This window comes from Salarias fasciatus, chromosome 17 (assembly GCF_902148845.1).
Source record: "Salarias fasciatus chromosome 17, fSalaFa1.1, whole genome shotgun sequence".
NCBI lineage: Eukaryota > Metazoa > Chordata > Actinopteri > Blenniiformes > Blenniidae > Salarias > Salarias fasciatus.
Window position 1 is genome coordinate 16,481,193 of NC_043761.1, and position 19,642 is coordinate 16,500,834.

General features: G+C 49.9%; 1 long non-coding RNA gene across 1 annotated transcript; it reads right to left on the minus strand.

Annotated features, from left to right (window-relative positions):
• Positions 1-735: 735 nt before the first annotated feature.
• LOC115404109 (uncharacterized) lies at positions 736-18,954 on the minus strand. The gene is made up of 3 exons (XR_003933301.1): positions 18,828-18,954; positions 17,183-17,187; positions 736-747 (listed from the first exon to the last, which is right to left on the minus strand). It is a non-coding gene; the product is annotated as an uncharacterized LOC115404109 (long non-coding RNA).
• Positions 18,955-19,642: the final 688 nt, after the last annotated feature.

A 19,642-nucleotide genomic window follows, 5' to 3' on the forward strand; every position in this document is an offset into this window, starting at 1 on the left:
TGTCGGGTCGAGGTGTGATCAACAGCTAGACATCAGTTCTGAATCAAAACAGCATCAACAGCAATAATAAAGAGCATCAAGTTCATAATAAACTTCTGGACTGAAGGTAAAGTGTGTGCCAGCTGCTCACAGGCCCTCTGCAGCATGTTGGACTGAACTTCTACTAAAACCTAGCTTGTGTAAAAGTGGATGGGACGTCTGGCGAGTTTGTCTCTATTCTTTTTAATAAAATATCAGACATTTTTAAAAGATCGTGCAGAGTACAGGCGGTATTAATGATCAGTTTCATCTGCTGTTATTGTGATGAGACATTTCCAACAGCCAGCCTGATGTGTGAACTCCACCATGTTTCCAGCCTGTCAGTCATTTGAAGGTCTCTTCAGGGGTTTTCCTCTCAGCTCCTGCTCGCTGGAGCTCGTAGCTTGTATCTTGCTGTAACACTGATAGCTCCTGGTGCTGCGGCACCTTTTCTAATTTGGGACAGTTTTAGATCTTTTTTTTTCAGTCTGTTGAGGAAACTAAACAAACTCTGAAAGTTGCTCATCTTTTATTCATTCATGGAGTGCGTAGTGATGAAGAAAGCTCCGCTCACACAGGAGAGGAGTGTATCACCAGGCTGCTGAAGGACTGGACGTTCAAAGAGCTGAATACCAACAAGAAGCAGGGAAACAAAGGCAGTGTGAATAGAGTCAAACTCCCCTCCAGCAGAGCTCCCTGACCTTCAGTCCACATCCAGCTGACTCCACTCTCATTACAGGGCAAAGAAACTTCAGGATGGAAATAAAAACACAGATTGTCTTGATTTGATCATCTGCTAACTCAGGCAATAATGACTCGTTTTCTTCTCTTTATGAGCAGATTGATGCATCTGGAGGAAGAAAATATGATACCATCCCATCACTAAAAAAATGAAACCTATGAAAAGAAAATCAACCATGTTTACTGGAACGGTTTGAAACTTATCAGTACATTCAGGAACATTTCTGGATCAACAGGATTGAACAGTTTCAGCCATTTAAACAGTTTCTGCTATTTTCATCTCTCTCTCTTTTCTCTTGTTTTGTGTCTTTTATCTGTTCATATCGCTGTTGTGGTGCAACATGTCTCTGGGTGTAGAGCACGCTGACCGGTGGAGCGTTACCGTGGCGACCGTTCACTCAGGCTATCGATCACATAGATCTATCACATAGATCAGTCTGATGCTGCTAATCTGATGAAGTTACGGCCATCAGTGACGGACTGGTCACCTGCTGAGCACTACACCCTGAAACCCTGAGCATGGAGGAGGGAGGGGGGAGGATGGATGGAATGCCAGAGATTATTAACTTTAAGTCAAAATTCCTTATTGATTAATTAGTTATCCATAGTTGTGACCAGGACCAGGAGACCTTCAGTCCCCCAGACCTCCAGACCAGGAGGACTCCAGTCCAGTAGACCTCCAGACCTCCAGAGCTCAGACCTGCTGTTCAGTGGCGGTTGGCCCGCTGTGCCCAGAGCCTCATAATCCACAGCAGAAACACTGAATCCCATTTTCAAGCAGGACACAGGAAGGAATAGTAGATTTTTTTTTTCTAAATTGTTTCTTTGTTCCTTGAGGAAGAAACGGCGCCGTGTGACCGAAGACATCTGAAGGATTCTGTTCTTCTGCCCACCAGGAAGCTGCTGCTGAGGATATGAACAATCACAACATGTGCATTCAGGCCAGGACCTGGACCTGGACCAGGACCTGGACCCGGACCCGGACCTGGAGAGACAGCAGCTCAGTGCAGAGAGGATGCAGCAGCTGAGGGGACATGGAGACTCTGTCTCCTCCCTGGACTCCGGCAGCAGCCCAGAGGAGGGTGAGGCCCTTCAGAGCGACGCTCCCTGATTCACCAATGTGGAGCGAGAGATAAGGACGCCTCTTCCAGACGCCGTCACGATAACAGTCCTCGCTGATAAACCGGCGTTGCTGTGAAGACGCGGCGCCGGAGGCGGTTCATCCTCTCATATCAGAGGAATCAGCAGCGTCGCCGAGTCCGGCTCTCCGTCGTTTATTATTCAGTCAGTATCAAAGTGCAGGATGGAACAGTAGGATGGGTTCCAGCTTTCCTTGAGCCTCTGTTCACCGGGCGAGTCCTGCTGAGATGAGAGGTGTGCTCCTCAGGTGAAGCCTGGCCCATGGAGGATCAGGGCGGAGTCCGGCGCACCGCAGGGGGTGAGCGTCTCTGAGCTTCTGCTGCTTTCAGGGTGTCAGTGGTGTTTCTGGTCCCGGCAGCAGCAGCAGCAGCAGAGCGGCCTCATGGTGTCCAGGGTGGAGGTCTGAACGCTGATCCTCATTTTCCACCAGCCGTCAGTCACCATGAGCTGGAATTTGAAGTTTCCCAGAATCCTCCTGCATGGTTCCCAAATTTGACGGCTGTAATTTGACATCAATCAAAAACCCTGAAACTGAATCAGAAACAGTTTTTGTCTCATATTAACAGACACTTTCTTTGTGTTTGAGGGAACCTTGAGCTCCAGCCGTGTCTGCTGGATGCCTGTTTTATTGTTGCCTTTCTGTTTTGGGGAAAGGATGCTCGCTTCAAGGAAAACTTTGCAAGATGAGTTTCTTAATCCGAAGACTCTTCCTCATCCTCCTCCAGCACTCCGGCATTTCAGGCCATCATGTGGAACACCTGCAGCTGACCTCCAGTCAGGGAGCTGAATGCTGGACCCAGTGAGGACAGGAGGAGGACAGAGGACCACCGACCGGTCCTGGGTTCAGGTAGAGTCACATCTGTTTTCCAGATGAGGAAACACCTCTCTCATCCATTCATTCATTCATTCATTCACACTTCTCTCACACTACAAATCCAAGATGAACTCAGATTGGGTTGGTAACTTTCAAAGCTCATGAGCAAAGAGGAAGAGAGAATTATTAAAATACTTCTAAAGCCCTGCTCACAGAACATTCTGAAATGAAAATGCAAAACTGTTGAATTCTAGGGATTTGCTGCTCTGAGTCTGAGAACAACTTTTTAAAACCACTCAGGCTTCACTCGTAGACAGTCAACGCTCTGCTGTTGGTCCTGAACCTCTGCTCCTGGTCCTGGTCCTGGTCCTGGTCCTGGTCCTGGTCCTGGTCCTGCTCCTGGTCCTGGTCCTGGTCCTGGTCCTGCTCCTGGTCCTGCTCCTGCTCCTGGTCCTGGTCCTGCTCCTGGTCCTGGTCCTGGTCCTGCTCCTGGTCCTGGTCCTGGTCCTGGTCCTGCTCCTGGTCCTGCTCCTGCTCCTGGTCCTGGTCCTGCTCCTGGTCCTGGTCCTGCTCCTGGTCCTGCTCCTGGTCCTGCTCCTGCTCCTGGTCCTGCTCCTGGTCCTGCTCCTGCTCCTGGTCCTGGTCCTGGTTCCAGTCCAGATTCTCCTGGACTACATATTTTTAGAGTTGACAGTAACAACAATCCAGCTTGGCGTTCTGTCCATGTCAATGTCTGTGTTCTAGCACCAACTAGTGGACCGACAGGAGAGCTGCATGGTCTTCAGTGTTTCACAAAATTCTGACAGTAAAACACCGGAGCAGCAGGTTTTTCCTTCACTTACAATGTTAACGAGTAAACGAGTCACAATATGTTCCATGATGTTTTTACCAGAAGCAGTTTGTTTGGACATTAATGTTCACTTCACTGAATTCTAGATGTGATCTGGAGTCAGATTTGTTTCTCTGAATAATCGTGATGAAAACCAAGGGGATTCTCCAGAAGTCTCATGGCGTTTTTACTTGAGGATTGGTTTATTCTGAATTAATCAATTCCAAATATATCTATCAGCTTGGTGTTTGTATGAGAAAATGAAGGATTGAATCTTTTTAAAGTGTCTTTAAAACACACTGAATGAATGTTCTAACCCGGATTCATCCAGGACTGAGCACCAAAAGGAGACGGACAGTGTTCTTTCAAACAAATATAGTCTGTTGTAACCGAGATAGACTGTTCATCTCACTGCTCTAAAATCCCAGGGGTGAAACGAAAATACTGGAAAAGTCGAGAAATGAAGAAAGAGAAAGTATTTCCAGACTCAGCTGAGGTTGAGATGTTCCCTGAGGTCTTCCAGCTCCTTCCTCCAGACGACACAGAGAAAGAACAACGTGTTGACGGATCCAGACCAGGTCCTCCGTCTGGCTGGAGCCCACCTCAGCTCCTTCCTCCAGCAGAACGCCAGCAGAACACCAGCAGAACGCCAGCAGAACGCCAGCAGAACGCCAGCAGAACGCCAGCAGAACGCCTGCAGAACGCCAGCAGAACGTCTGCAGAACGCCAGCAGAACGCCAGCAGAACGCCAGCAGAACGCCTGCAGAACGCCAGCAGAACGTCTGCAGAACGCCAGCAGAACGCCAGCAGAACACCAGCAGAACACCAGCAGAACGCCAGCAGAACACCAGCAGAACGCCAGCAGAACACCAGCAGAACACCAGCAGAACGCCAGCAGAACGCCACAGAGACAGTCGGCGTCTCCAGTCGGGTTCTCCAGCCGGGTTCTCCAGCCGGGTTCTCCAGCCGGGTTCTCCAGCCCGGTTCTCCACTCAGACCAGCCCTCTCAGGACCTGCATTTGTACTTTGACTTGCTGACCCACTCCGTCCAACAGACCAGCTGCAGAGACAAGCCAACATGGCTGCCCTGTCTTTGTTAAGCCCCTCCTACTGGGCGTAACCAATCAAGTTAGCACATTAGAAGAAGGCCTGTCTCTGGTCATCACTGGGTTCTCAGTGTCTGAAGCCTGCCAGTCCTTCATGTCTGACCTGCTCCTGTGGGGTCCTGGTTTATCCCAGCAGCAGGTTCGGGTCTGAGGGTGAAGGCCTCCTGACCAGCCGGCGCCGCAGTAATCAATGAGACCATCAAGCCAGCAAATGAAGGAGGCTTTCTGTTCCGGAGAGGCAGAGGAAACAGACGTGAGACTCTTCATTAGCAGAGCTGCTTTCTGCTGTAAAATCGTTGCCGTTTGGTGTTGAGGATTTTATTTCTGCTGCAGACTGAGGGCTATTGATCCCTTTGTTTTTCCTTCTCTATCCAACAATAACTGCTCCGCTTGGCTCGCTTTGAAAACACGGATTAGCAAGAAATGGTTCCCAAAAGACTCAAAGGTTTCTGCTGGTTCCCCTCAGAGGAGTCAGCTAACAGCAGCTGCTTCTGCCAGAGAGCGTTTCACATCACGTCCCTGTTAATCTCAGTGCCAGGCCACAGAGCAACACACATTCATGAATACACCATGGCGAACACATGATGAACGCATGATGAACGCATGATGAACGCATGATGAACACATGATGAACACATGACAGGAAAACCTGACAGAGGATTCCTGGAACAAACCGATCCTCCTGTCGTTCAGGAGAGTTTTCTGAATAACATCATGCAGTTTTTCAGGTTTGCATGCAGGTAATTTGGCACCAGCTTCGTCAGTGAGTGTCAGTGAGGCCTGGGCCTCCAGCCGGAAGGCCTGGACTCCCCCTCATGATGGAACAGGCAGCAAGACGCTTCCGGAAGCCTGCCGGCTGCGGTCAGACGCCAGCGGCTTCCTGGTGAACGTCTCGCCACGGAGGCCGCAGGAGGACAGGCTGTCCTGGAGGAGAAAGCATCCTGCTGCTGGAGGCCTGGACCTGGAGGGTTCTGCAGGATCTACCAGAGTTCTGGACCTGGAGGGTTCTGCAGGATCTACCAGAGTTCTGGACCTGGAGGGTTCTGCAGGATCTACCAGAGTTCTGGACCTGGAGGGTTCTGCAGGATCTACCACCATCCCCTCCAAAGGTGAACTTCACACTCAGGCAGATGACGTAGATATTTAAACCTGAGAGTTGAGGAGTTCCAGTCCCAGTGCTGGTCCAGGTCCAGGCACCCGGGAGCAGGGGGGACGGTCCATCAGGAAGAGGATTCTGTTTATCAGAAGACATCGTTGAATCGCCTCATTGAGCCAGTGTCTCTGGTTCTGAAGGGGTCTGGACGGTAGTGGCTCACTGTGCAGCTGATGAGGCTGGAATCTGCCCGTCCTCTCCAGACCCGCCTCGGCCCGGCCCGGACGAAGCCATCAGCACGGGGGTGAAGCCCCCCTCTGAGCCGGCCCTCCACCCGGCAGAGTCTTCATCACTCAGAGGCTGCTTTACTCTGCTGAGGTGGAGGGAGCTGATCCTTCTGAGGGGCTTCAGAGCAAGGCAGGAGGCCGTACGCCACACACACCGATACACACTCTGTCTGGATACTGGTCTACTCACACCGACGGTCTCTGTAAACCAGAAGAAACCCAGATTAAAGAAAGCAGCAGGTTTACTGCTGCGGTTCACTGTGTGCCAGAGAGCAGAGCAGCGGCTGTCCTGACGGTGTGCAGCACCGGCCGTCACTGCTGCTGCTGCTGATATTCATCCATTCATCTGCCAGCATTCTTTCAGATAAAGCAGTGTGTGTCATGAGTCTGAACTGATGGATGGAGTGAAGGTTTTCCAGGACCGCTAACGAGCCCCACCTCTGTACAGCAGAGACCCACATGCTGGAGGCTCTATGAGAGCCCAGGCCAGCTCCATGAGGGCCGCCATGACTCCGACTCCCTGTGCTTCATCTGCAGGCTGCTGGTGTAACGCCGCCGCCGCCGCCGCCGCCGCCGCCGCCGCCGCCGCCGCCGCCGCCGCCGTCCTGGGGTCCCCTCCTGAAAGAGCGCCAGTGGAACCATCGCTCAGCGGGGGGGTCACCATCCCTGAACCACAGCAGCATCGTTCAGTCTGAAGGGCGCATGGGGCCTCGGCACGTCCACTTCCTGTTCTGCTCTCGTGTCCACACAGCTGCTCGGAGTTTCTCTCCGTAGATTCTTTCTCTCCTGCTTCTGTTCTGAGCCGGTGGGGGTGTTCCAGTCTGAGTTCCTATGCTCGGCTCTGCAGACACAGCGTCGTGTCTTCCAGGAAACGCTTTGTTTGCGGTTATTTTTCATCTGTGTTTTGTCGTCTCATTTTGCCGCCGGTGCGCTGATGAATGGAGACGATCGGCCAGGCCAAGGAAGACGAAGCGGCGTGTGATTCTGCGACGCTGGGATAATGCCAGAGCGACCGGAGTAACGAGCCCCTCCCAGCCTCGTCCGTCTCTATTTGCCGCCGCCGGCCGCCTTTCGTTTCACTCTGGGAACGTTTCCGGAGTGGCGCCAAGGTCATCCCATCATGAGCTGATAAACAGGAGGGATTCCTCAGACGTGCTGTTTGTCTTCCTGACATCAGACGCCGGATAGCTGGACCTCCGCTCACCGTGAGCTGCAGCTGCTTTCAGGTTCCACTGCTGCAGCGGAGAAACCAGCCTCCACACCCGATCTCCAAAGCAAATTTGTTTTAGGAGACAAAGCTGGTTTCACATGAATAACCACTTCACAGCTTCAGTTACTGATCCTGCCGTGTTCTGTGGATGAAGGGAAAACAAACTCATGAGCGGAAGCCGAGAAAACGCTCTTAATGTGAAATCCATCCATCATTGACCCAGACTGGTGGAGCAGCTTAGCAGTTACAGTGCTGTCGTCTGTGGGGGGGGGGGGGGGGGGGGTTCAAGCCCCGGTGCACCGACTGGAACTGCTGCTCCAAGGTCAAGGTCAAGGTCAGAGAGAGAGAAAGAGTTTTGCTGTCGGTTCTGCTGCACAAGTAAGAAACACACTGGGAACTGACCTCTGAGGGTCCAGATCTGAACTCTGAGGGTCCAGACCTGAACTCTGAGGGTCCAGACCTGACCTCTGAGGGTCCAGACCTGAACTCTGAGGGTCCAGACCTGACCTCTGAGGGTCCAGATCTGACTCTGAGGGTCCAGACCTGAACTCTGAGGGTCCAGACCTGACTCTGAGGGTCCAGACCTGACCTCTGAGGTGAGTATTGCCTTGAGTTCAGGTTTTGATGGGTCAGTACAGCAGGATGTTCTGTCAGACTCCATTTCAGATCCTGCTCTGTTGACCACAGCTGTTGTCAGGATGCTGTTAGTCATTTCAGAGTATGGTTCAGCGGTTTTTGCAGGAACCTCTGGAGCTGCAGAACTCACCACCGTCACACCAGAGCTCCATCTCCTGGTCTGTTGACTGGACGAGAGCTTTCAGGCACCAGACTCTCTTCATGTGCATAAATAATGAGTGTTTGATTGAACTGTGGTAAAATAATTCAATCGGTGACCTTTGGATTGAGCTGAACTCTGACCTGATACGACCACAGACGTGTGGTAATGGAGTGCTGAGCTGCTGCTGCGAAGTCTTCATTAGATTTAACATGTCAATAAAGGAAATGTTCACAGGCTTCTGAGTTTCACTCTGCAGACACACATCGCAGCTTAAACTGCTGAGGACGGAGTCTCCGTTGGAGCAACTGATCTCCGATCGCAGCAACTCGAAGGACCAGTCTGATGCTTTGTTGATGAAGTGGAATACAGGAGTATCACGTTTCCTCTTGTTTTCTGTCTTGCCTGGAGTCTGAGCTTTGCATTTCTTTGACAGCAGCTGAACGCAGCGATGAAGAGTTCCCAGAGGCAACAGAGCAATGAGCCCGAGTCTGCGCTCATGGATTCAGACTCTCTCCTTTTCCTCCAGGCGGAGCCGTGAGAGGACAGCAGCCAAACACTAGCAACCAGATAAAGACGGACTGTGGTTTAAAGGTGCTGGAGCTGTTCTCAGTTCGGAGCTGCTCTCCATCACATCTACAAATGGAGCTACATAAAGACCTTGAATTTGGTCACAGTTGCAGACATTTCAAGTCAAGCTGCACGGACTCCTGATGAGCACTCCCTCTGGGAACCACTGGTCACCAGGAATGTTTCTGCAATACCAGCTGACCAATAGGAACGGTTTCAGTTATCTTAAATTGAATGAATTACTTATTGCACCTTTAACTTCGTGAAAGTCACACGTTTCAAAACTGAGGCTGAAATTCAAGCATGACAATAAAAGTTAAAGTCGCTGTAAAGTTTTCATCCAGATTAAATCAGCTGAGAGTCTGCAGCTGCAGATGAACAGCAGCAAACGGAGCTGGATTCTGTATTCAGTTCTGATAAAAGAGACTTTTGTTTTGGTCTGGGGCTGATAAGAAGGTTGAGAGATCAGATGATCGGTGTGTTGACCAGGTTCAGAATCTGATCGTACCTTCCTTCAGGGCAGCAGCAACCTCAACAAAAATACAGAAAGAGCCTCTCTTCAAATCCAAAACAAAAGATTTGAAATGAGTAAAATCCTAAACCCTTTGTGCTGTCTGAGTAGAAGAGAATATTATTACCTAATATTATTGTGAGTCAAAATCAGTATATGCATGTTAAAACTACAGATCAGAAGAGAGAACTTAGCTGTCATTGGAGCTGTTCACTCTTTAATTCTCTTTAACTTGGAGAGTTTGACTTTCTTTCTTTCTTTCTCCCCGTTTGGCAAGGCTCCAGGTGAAGCAGCAGCTTTTCAGGGAAACCCTCTTTATTCACCTGAGCGCTCTTTATTTGAATTTAATCCGGCTTCTCTCACCAAGAGGAGACTCTGGAAAGTCAACATTTGTCAGCTGAGCGGCAGCGAGCCGCTGGATCAGTCTCAAGTGTCCTTCCTGTCCTCTCAGACGTCACGATAAGAGTCTCTTCAAGAGACTGGCTGCTGTGCCAGCAGACTGAGCCGCAGGACTGTCCCCAGACCTGTCCCCAGAGACCTGTCCCCAGAGCTGCAGACCTGTCCCCAGAGACCTGTCCCCAGAGACCTGTCCCCAGAGACCTGTCCCCAGAGACCTGTCCCCAGACCTGTCCCCAGACCTGTCCCCAGAGCTGCAGACCTGTCCCCAGAGACCTGTCCCCAGACCTGTCCCCAGACCTGTCCCCAGAGACCTGTCCCCAGACCTGTCCCCAGACCTGTCCCCAGAGCTGCAGACCTGTCCCCAGACCTGTCCCCAGAGACCTGTCCCCAGAGACCTGTCCCCAGAGACCTGTCCCCAGACCTGTCCCCAGAGACCTGTCCCCAGAGACCTGTCCCCAGAGACCTGTCCCCAGACCTGTCCCCAGAGACCTGTCCCCAGAGACCTGTCCCCAGACCTGTCCCCAGATACCTGTCCCCAGACCTGTCCCAGAGCTGCAGACCTGTCCCCAGAGACCTGTCCCCAGAGACCTGTCCCCAGACCTGTCCCCAGAGACCTGTCCCCAGATACCTGTCCCCAGACCTGTCCCCAGAGCTGCAGACCTGTCCCCAGAGACCTGTCCCCAGACCTGTCCCCAGAGACCTGTCCCCAGAGACCTGTCCCCAGATACCTGTCCCCAGACCTGTCCCAGAGCTGCAGACCTGTCCCCGGAGCCGCAGGACTGATCTGATGAGGACATGTTGACATATCCGTCAATTCAGAAGGCTCCTCCCAGTCTGCTGACTCCTTAGGGGAAGACTGACTGGAACTGCTCCACAGACAGGAAGGAGGTCCTCTAATCCTCTACAGACAGGAAGGAGGTCCTCTAATCCTCTACAGACAGGAAGGAGGTCCTCTAATCCTCTACAGACAGGAAGGAGGTCCTCTAATCCTCTACAGACAGGATGGAGGTCCTCTAATCCTCTACAGACAGGATGGAGGTCCTCTAATCCTCTACAGACAGGATGGAGGTCCTCTAATCCTCTACAGACAGGAAGGAGGTCCTCTAATCCTCTACAGACAGGAAGGAGGTCCTCTAATCCTCTACAGACAGGATGGAGGTCCTCTAATCCTCTACAGACAGGATGGAGGTCCTCTAATCCTCTACAGACAGGATGGAGGTCCTCTAATCCTCTACAGACAGGAAGGAGGTCCTCTAATCCTCTACAGACAGGAAGGAGGTCCTCTAATCCTCTACAGACAGGAAGGAGGTCCTCTAATCCTCTACAGACAGGAAGGAGGTCCTCTAATCCTCTACAGACAGGAAGGAGGTCCTCTAATCCTCTACAGACAGGATGGAGGTCCTCTAATCCTCTACAGACAGGATGGAGGTCCTCTAATCCTCTACAGACAGGATGGAGGTCCTCTAATCCTCTACAGACAGGAAGGAGGTCCTCTAATCCTCTACAGACAGGAAGGAGGTCCTCTAATCCTCTACAGACAGGATGGAGGTCCTCTAATCCTCTACAGACAGGACGGAGGTCCTCTAATCCTCTACAGACCGGAGCATGCGCTCATCCAGACCACCTGAAACATTTACTTCATAGCAGCTGATGTGTGCTAGCTGCTGGTTTCACAGCGGCTGATGCACTCACGCGGGAAGGGGGGTGCTGCCGGGGATATGTGGAAAAATCTATTTCAAAAGAAATTAAATTGTTTGTTGAGACTCCTCCCTCACCCGGAAGCAGCTTCTTCGCAATCAAACGACACCAATGGCAGGCAGCAGCAGAAGAGAATAGCAGATTTTTTCACAGGCAGTGTTTTCAAAAAATCTAAATTAAATGTTTCCGAGGATGACAAAGGTAAAAACAACAACACTGTGGCGCCTGAAACTGAAGTCCCGTCAGCTAGCAGCTCAGCACGTCTCCTCAGAAGAGGGTCATTATCTTGCATCCCAGAGGGTACTGCATGGCGCTGCAGGATGCTGCGGGAGCCGTTCTGGTTCAGGGAGCCTCTCACTCTGAACAAGTCACCAACCCTGGATCCAGCAACACAACCCCAGACCATCACACTTCCTCCTCCATGTGTGACAGTTGAAGCCACACACTGTGGAAGCTTCCTTCACCTGCTCTCCGCCGTACAAAGATTCTTCTTGATGAACCCAAGATTTCAAATTTTGATTCATCCGTCCATAATACCTTTTTCCAGTCTTCAGTAGTCCAGTGGCAGTGCTTCTTGGCCCAGAAAAGCCTCTTTGTCTTATTCTGACGTCTTAGCAGTGGTTTTCTTGCTGCAGCTCGTCCAGTCGAACCCGAAGCTCCAAGTCTTCTCTTCACAGTAGAAACAGAGACTTTCTTACTACGACCACTGTGAAGCTGTGCTTGAAGCTGTGAGCCGCCTATCACAAACTGTTGACTCTCAGAAACTTGTCCTCTGATTCAGTTGTGGCTTTGGGTCTGCCAGACCTCTTCCTGTCAAAGTTTGCCCCAGTTTCTGACTTCCTGTTGACGGTGAAGGAAACTGTCCTCACTGACACCTTGACTCTCTTTGCAGTTTCTCTGTAGGAAAGACCTACATTTTTCAGTGTCATGATGGTCTGTCTCTCTTCACTGTTAATTGCCTTTTTCTTGCCATTTCTGTGGCAACACCCTACTTTCTGCAGTACAACACTGTTCAACTGATGCTCACGAGGGTCTGGTACCACACTGTGTTCTAACACTGCTTCTATGCTGACAGAGGGGCTTGTTAGTAATCAAGTAAACTTGGAACACCTGTAGGAATTAGTAGCACCAGCTTTTTAAGGCTTGGTCTCCCTCCGCTGCTGCAGGACAGCTATCAATCGTTAACCCATTTTGTGTTATTGTTCTGAAATTTACTCTGTTTTTCAGTTTTGGGTAACTTTACTTTTTATTTTCTCCTCTGGTAGTTCACCTCTTACCGTTGGATCATTTCAAGCTACTGATTGGACTTGAGTGACTTGAATTGCAATAAATAACTGGAAAAATTGGGGTGTTCTAAAACGTTTGACCGGTAGTGTACATTACTGAAGTGGTGGTGATCATATCGAAAATTGCAGAATCTACTGCATTTCTCTGAGCTGCTCGTTAAGATGAGATCATTTATTCGTTGTAGAAAAAAAGGCAACATTATGCATTTTTGTTGTTCATGTGTTCGTCACTTGCTGTTTGTGTGACTTGTGTTCATCTGTTGATGTTTTTTTAATCTATTCGTCATCTCAGAGGCAGTGAGTTTTGGAGTATAGACCCACGGTCATCTTCAGCACCAAGGACAGCGCTTCAGATGGCAGTGGCTTCCTGCTGGGAAGAGTTTCTGTTCTTGTCATGCGGTGAATGGCTGCTGACCTCCTTATGGAGAAAAAATGAACAAAATGAGAATTTGTTAGAACTTCTTAATGTTAATTTGACGTGCGTTAACTTCTGGTTTCATAGCGGCTGACGCAGCCAGAACACATGCACACACACATTTTCCACACACCAGGAGCTCGTGCTGCACAGCTGAAGTAACGTCATCTGTTTGAACCTGCAGACCTGGAGACAGTCTGAAGGCGTCCTGTGTTGGACTGTCCCTGAATGTCCATCCCTGACTTTGCTTTTTAATCCAGACCGTCACCGAGAGGAGAATCATGAAGAGACATCAGGAGACATAAACCAGAGGAGAGGCGGCTGGGGAGTACACACACACACACACACACACACACACACACACACACACACACACACACACACACACACAGGGAAGGAAACCTGTTCTTTTGTCAGACGTCCTGCTCTAAACCGGGGTCAGATGCAGGAATCGGTCCTGAGGCCAGCTGCTGCTCTGAATCCTCAGCAGGGAGATGAAATAACGACGTCCTCTGCTCGCCGTCCAGCACAACACCAACACGTCCTGGTCTTCTGTCTGGGTCCTCCACAACTCTGACGGATGTGTTACAGAACATCTGGTGAGCTCTGGGACATGCCGGGTCGTTTCTCTGAGCCAATGAGAGGATGAATCCTCAGAAGGTTTCTCGCTGAAGCTTGTTTGGTGAAACAGGAAGAGGACTCGTTTGGCTCACAGCTTGGCTGCTACAGCAACAGAGTCCAAGATCAAGACCGGTTCAGACTCATCCGGTCCACAACAAGAGGGTCCAGGTTTAACTGGTCAGTCTAGTGAGGAAGAGACAGAGTCCTGACATCAGGAGGGGGACACTGTCCTGACTGTCCGTCTGCTGGGCCTGACCAGGACCAGGACCAGGACCAGGACCAGGATCAGGAGCAACTTTTCCAGCGTCTCCACTGAGACGGGGATTTTCGTGAAGCTGCCTTCAGCGGCTCTGAGCTCCACTGTGGTGTTAAAAATGCCAACAGTCTGACTCTAGAGTGTCAGCAGAGTCTGAAGCTGGTCTGAGTCTCGTGGTCTGGTCTTCATCTGAACCGCTGAGCGTCAGGACCCCCCCCCCCCCACGACCCCCCCACGAGGACTGCTGCTGACCTCCTGGTCCACATGGACTCCATCAGAGCGGCTCGGGATCTGGGGAGCAGCCGGGTTTCTCCAGGAGGATTTTAGACCATGTCCACAAACTTCCGCCGCTCGGATCAGGACGTGTGTTTCTCACCCTCTGGTCCGTGTCCCCCGGCGGCAAACTCTTTTATTTAACCACCAAGGAACTGAGAGGGGAGTTTCTGTTTCTTCTGAATAAAGATCGGTTTAGAGAATGGGTCTTAGTCTCTGCTTGCTGCTGTTCCGGTCGGCGTGGCGCTGAAGGAAAATCCACGGAAGACGCCGGAATGAATAATTCATCCTCTCATATCAGAGGCCACCCCGACAGGAAACACACTCACACTAATCTCTTCTGTGGAAAATTAAAATAAATCAATGTTCACAGAGTGGAGAGGGAGGCGGCTCAGCCTGGACAGAGGCAGGGAGGACAGGGACGCTGCGACACACAGTGGACAGAACCCGTCTGTCCCTGACTGTCTCGGACTTTTTCAGGATCTGTGGCGTGCTCATTGAGGATGTTTGAGCACACACACATGCACGCTCACATGCATGGAATACATCTTCCCGTCAGAATGAAAACACGGAGTGAAGGACGTATTGAAGGAGGGATGTTCTCAGAGAGAGCTGGGGGCGCCAGCACTGCACTACATCTTCTTTTAATTAAAAGCAGCTCTGTCAGTGTTTGGGAGTCTGGCTGTAAATCTCAGACTGAAGTTTTAATTACCCGTCCAAACACCGGAGCAGACTCTGAACATGTGAGAGCCCACACACACTCACACACACTTCGTTCCAGCAAAAGCGCGTCCCCCGAGGTCCAGAGCAATCCGGAATATCGACCGGAGGCCAGGAGGGGGGGAGACGTGAGTCCAGAGAGGGCGGATAAAGGTCAGCAGGCAGGGCAGCAGGGTGGACAGACCGGTCCCAGTCCTGTCCCAGTCCTGTCCCAGTCCCGTCTGAGTCCCCTGGCTGTCTGCATGGCGCTGGTCATCTAGATACATGTTTGATAATCAGAGAAACACGTTTTACTGTTGGGAAGGTGCTGAAGGAAGAAGACCGAAGTTGAGAAGAGTCGGGCTGGTTCAGGCTGAGCAGGATGAGGGACACACTGAACTTTGTGATTTGAGTCATCGACCAGGACCAGAGGTTGACCTGGATCATGAGGGGAGGCTCAGAAAGGTGAGCCATATTGACCCAACCTGACCTGACTGACCCCACCCAACCCAACATGACCCCACCCAACCCCACCAGACCTGACCAGACCAACCCCACCCAACCTGACTCTACCCCATCCACCACAACCCGGTCTGACCCAACATGACCCCACCCAACCCCACCAGACCCAATCTGACCCAATGCAACCTGAGCTGAGCTGACCTGACCGACCCTATCCAACCCCACCCCTCCCCACCCAACCTGACCCGCAGAGTGGTGTTCAGGTAGAACAGTAAACTGCTGCAGGCTGTTCTGTCGGTGTTCCCTCTTGTCCTTGAGAGTTTTCGGCTCCCTGTTGAGTTTTGGCAGCAGTTCTCTCCATGTGCCGATCTGCTGGATAACGATCAACACAAGAGACTGAGACGCTGGATGATCAGAGCACCTGGAGGAGGAAAGGCTTCGGTCCCTGGTCCCTCCTGGTTTCACTGTATTGATTAAAGCAAGAATAAGGAAGCAGCCTGAAGATGTGCAGCATGTAAATCCACAAGACTTCAAACAGAAAATCTCTGGATATAAAGTGAATTGGATGAAGTCAGCTCTGATGTCCTTGAGTGACACCACAGCCAATCTGCCACCCTCACAAATCCCAGTTGTCAAAAGCTTTAAATATCTTGGGATCTCCATATATCCCACTATAGACGCAGTGGCAAAGAATAATTTTAACAAAACTCTAAACTCTATTACAAATGACTCTAATCGTTGGTGCTCCCTTCCAACATCCTTTCAGTCTCGCTTTTCAGTCATAAAAATGAATATTTTACCTCGCATAAACTTCTTAAGCTCTATGTTGCCTCTGACTCCCCCAAAAGGATTCTGGAAGAAATTACACTCTATTGTCAGCATTTATCTCTGGAATAAAAGGAAGCCAAGAATTAAAGCTTCAACATTACATCGCTTCAAATCATCAGGTGGCGTCAGTCTTCCTAATTTTGAATGGTATTCATGGTGCTTTACATTACGTGCATTTACTCTATGGTTCAAACCCTCTATTCCAGTATCATGGAGACCAATAGAAGAGACCTTACTAAAGCCCTATGATCTGCAGTATTTCTTGTATTCTAATATACCCACCAAGGCAGCAAAATGCAAATATGGCCCTATTATTGCCCATGTCTTGATGGTTTGGCACAAAGTTAATCGGTTTATGAAAGTTAACGACAAATATTTTATGCAATCTCCAATTTTTCATAACGAACTGTTAACAATAGACAAGAAACCAATAGCTTTTTCCCCATGGGAACGCCAAGGTGTTTTTACGCTACACAACATAATTGATCAAAGTGGATTAAGAGAATTTCAGGATATTCAGAAAGCCTATGATTTACCTGCTACATCCTTCTTTTTCTATTTGCAGCTCAGAGCAGCTATGTGTGCCCATGGCGTCCCATGGGGATGTGCTCTTGAAGACCATCCCCTCCACACCATTTTAAGTGGAGAAAAACGCTATGGTATTGTGTCTGATCTATATAAAACTATAACTAATGAATCATACAAGCATCTGCCCATTCAGCAACTCTGGAAATCAGAGCTAAAAGATCAAACTGAGTGGGACTGGACAAGTATTTGGTCTAATATTTCTCTGTCATCCAGAAACCCAAACCACCAAATGATTCACTATAAAATTATTCACAGGTCTTATTTATATCCTAAGAGATTACACATGATGAAGGTGAAAGACAGTCCTTATTGTGATTTCTGCACGGACAATACCATTGGCACTTTCCTCCACATGGTGTGGCAATGTCCAGAGGTTTATGATCTTTGGAGAAATGTTGCTAATGTTTTATCAAAGATCATGGAAATCCATATACCCCACACACAGAGGCTTCTCTTACTTAATGACACAACAAATCTGAAACTAACCATTAATCAACGCCGTCATGTTCTAGCTGGTCTTACAGCTGCTAAAAAGATGCTTGCATGCCGCTGGAAAACAAGACAACCTCTGAGTGTGGGGCAGTGGCTCCGGTCATTCAAAGAAATCGCACAACTGGAACTATCAGCAGCTCGGATTCATGGAGCCAAAAGCTCAAATATTTTATGCTGGTCTAATGTAGTGTCTAGAATTAACTCTGCTGTTGAGGCACTATTGTAACCTCTGCATTCCACAAGCAATTTGCTACATACTACACACTGCCATAATATCTTTTTGTTTCCTATTGTGATGTACTTAATTCTATGTATGAAGAGCTGTTTCTGTGGATGTCAATGACGGAGGAAATTAGCAGTATTAGGTTTTTTGTATCTATGTGAAAAGGTTATTGTTATTGTTCCAATGCCTGGACAGCCAGGGGTGGGTGGGCTGGGACTACCCTTTTCTCTCAAATGTTCTGTTAATAATCTGCCATAACTCTTAATTTTCTTTTTTTTTTTCCCTACATTTTTTTAGTTTTTTTTTCTCTTTAGTTTTGTTTTTTTTATTATTATTATTACTTGTTTTATTTTTATTATTTTGCCATCATTTACAGTCTTCTAATGTCCCATGGGGTGGGTGTGAGGGTGTCTGGTTGGGAAAAGGGGAGGAGGGAGGGGGGGACGGGGATAAAAATACAAGCAATGTAAATCAATGTATCATTGTAAAAATATGCAAAAGTGAATAAAAAATTGATCACAAAAAAAAAAGACTTCAAACAGAACACACACACACACACTCAGAACAAACCGATGAACGAGCTCCTTGTTGGCAGTTTGACGGTTTTATTTCAGGATTTCTGAATAGTTTTCTGAACTGACCTGACGTGTTGTGTGTCAGTGAACTAAAGCGTTGTGTGAAGACTGGTTTCTCCTGCTGGACTCTGGATGTTCTGGCTGCTGGACTGCAGTGTGGCGGTCGGTCTCAGGAAGGGGGTCAGGGCTGTTTGTGAACGCTCCACCTGCATTCTGAGGCCAGCGGTCCGACCTGGAGTGGAGCTGAAGAGCGAGACAGCTGACTGAGACCCGGGCCTCAGACCCCGCCATGCCCAGGAACCAGGAACCAGGAACCAGGAACCAGGAACCAGGAACCAGGAACCAGCCTGAAGCTGTGTGAGAGTGAGCGTAGCTCCAGAGGAATCCAGGACGCCGCCGTACTGCCGGGCTGCATGGAGGCTGCTTCAACACCAACACCTCCAGTCGTCACAGCGGGCTGAAAATTAGAAGCATTACAGGAAGCGCTGCTGCTGCGGTCTGTTTGAACACAGTGAACCAAACACAGCGATGGGCCACAGCGTGAGGGACGAGAGGCAGGCCATCGCCATGGAAACTGCTCAGCCTCGTGAAATGACTTCTGGAAGCTGCTGAATGTGTCCTTGGACTCGACTTTGACTGTTTGTTTCTTCATCACAAGAAGATGAACGGTTTCATGAAGAACAGTAAAATCCTGCACACACATGATTATCCGGATTTATTCATGGATGTTCGCTTGTTTGATGCACTCATGGAGCCACTGCTGATTCAGCATGTCTGGAAGCTTCAGTTTTACTGTGTGTTGTTCATCAGTAAAAAGGCCCAAAGATTACTCAAGTAGTTTTACTTTCACTCTGTCTTATAGCAAAGCCACACAGAGGAAATACAAGACAACTCAGGAAACTCATGATGCTCTATAACAGGGGTCGGCAATTAGCGGCCCGCGGGCCAAATGTGGCCCGCCGAACCGTCCAATCCGGCCCGCGAGAGGATTCCATTGCACGCACGGACGCATTACCTCGGGCCCTCGAGCAGATGCACGCACCCCGAATTGACGCCCCCCCCCCCCGCCAGTCGGCGGGTGCATGCCTCCGTCGCTCACCAACATTCCGACGTCTGGGTTTTGGGTTTGGACGCCAGCGATCACGGCTCTAAAGGGTGATGTCATGTTGCAGTGCATTCTGGGACAGTGACCTCTCTTTTATCAGTGCTCTCTGCAGGAGGAGCTTCATTCTCAGATTACAGCTGATCAGATCAGATCAGATAGATCCCCCGTGTGTGACGAGGGAGAGCTGGAGATATGCTGGACCGTGACAGGTTTTGGTGGCACCGAGCCTTCAGAACTCAGTCCAGCTTGGCCACCGCGGCCCACAATGCATTGAGAACTGACGAGAACTGACCCTGTTGCTGCCCATTCTAAAAGAGTCAGCCGTTGGTGGTGAGTTCACAGCTACTCTGTCAGACGAGCTTCAGCCGCCATTAGAATCTCACTCCAGATAAACTGTGCACTATTTCTAACCTCCGGTTGTGTTTTCTTGCCGGCGGTGTTTCTTCTGGCTCTGCGTCCTCAGACTCCACGATCGGTGTCGACGTGTCCTGAAAGATGAAAACAGCTCTCTAGTGGCTCCAGCTGTGTTTCATCCTGAAACACTCCTGTGTGGCTTCAGTTCCACAGCTGCAGAGCGATTCCAGCAGGAGCTGGTTGGGAGGATGATGGAGTCTTGATGGAGGACCGA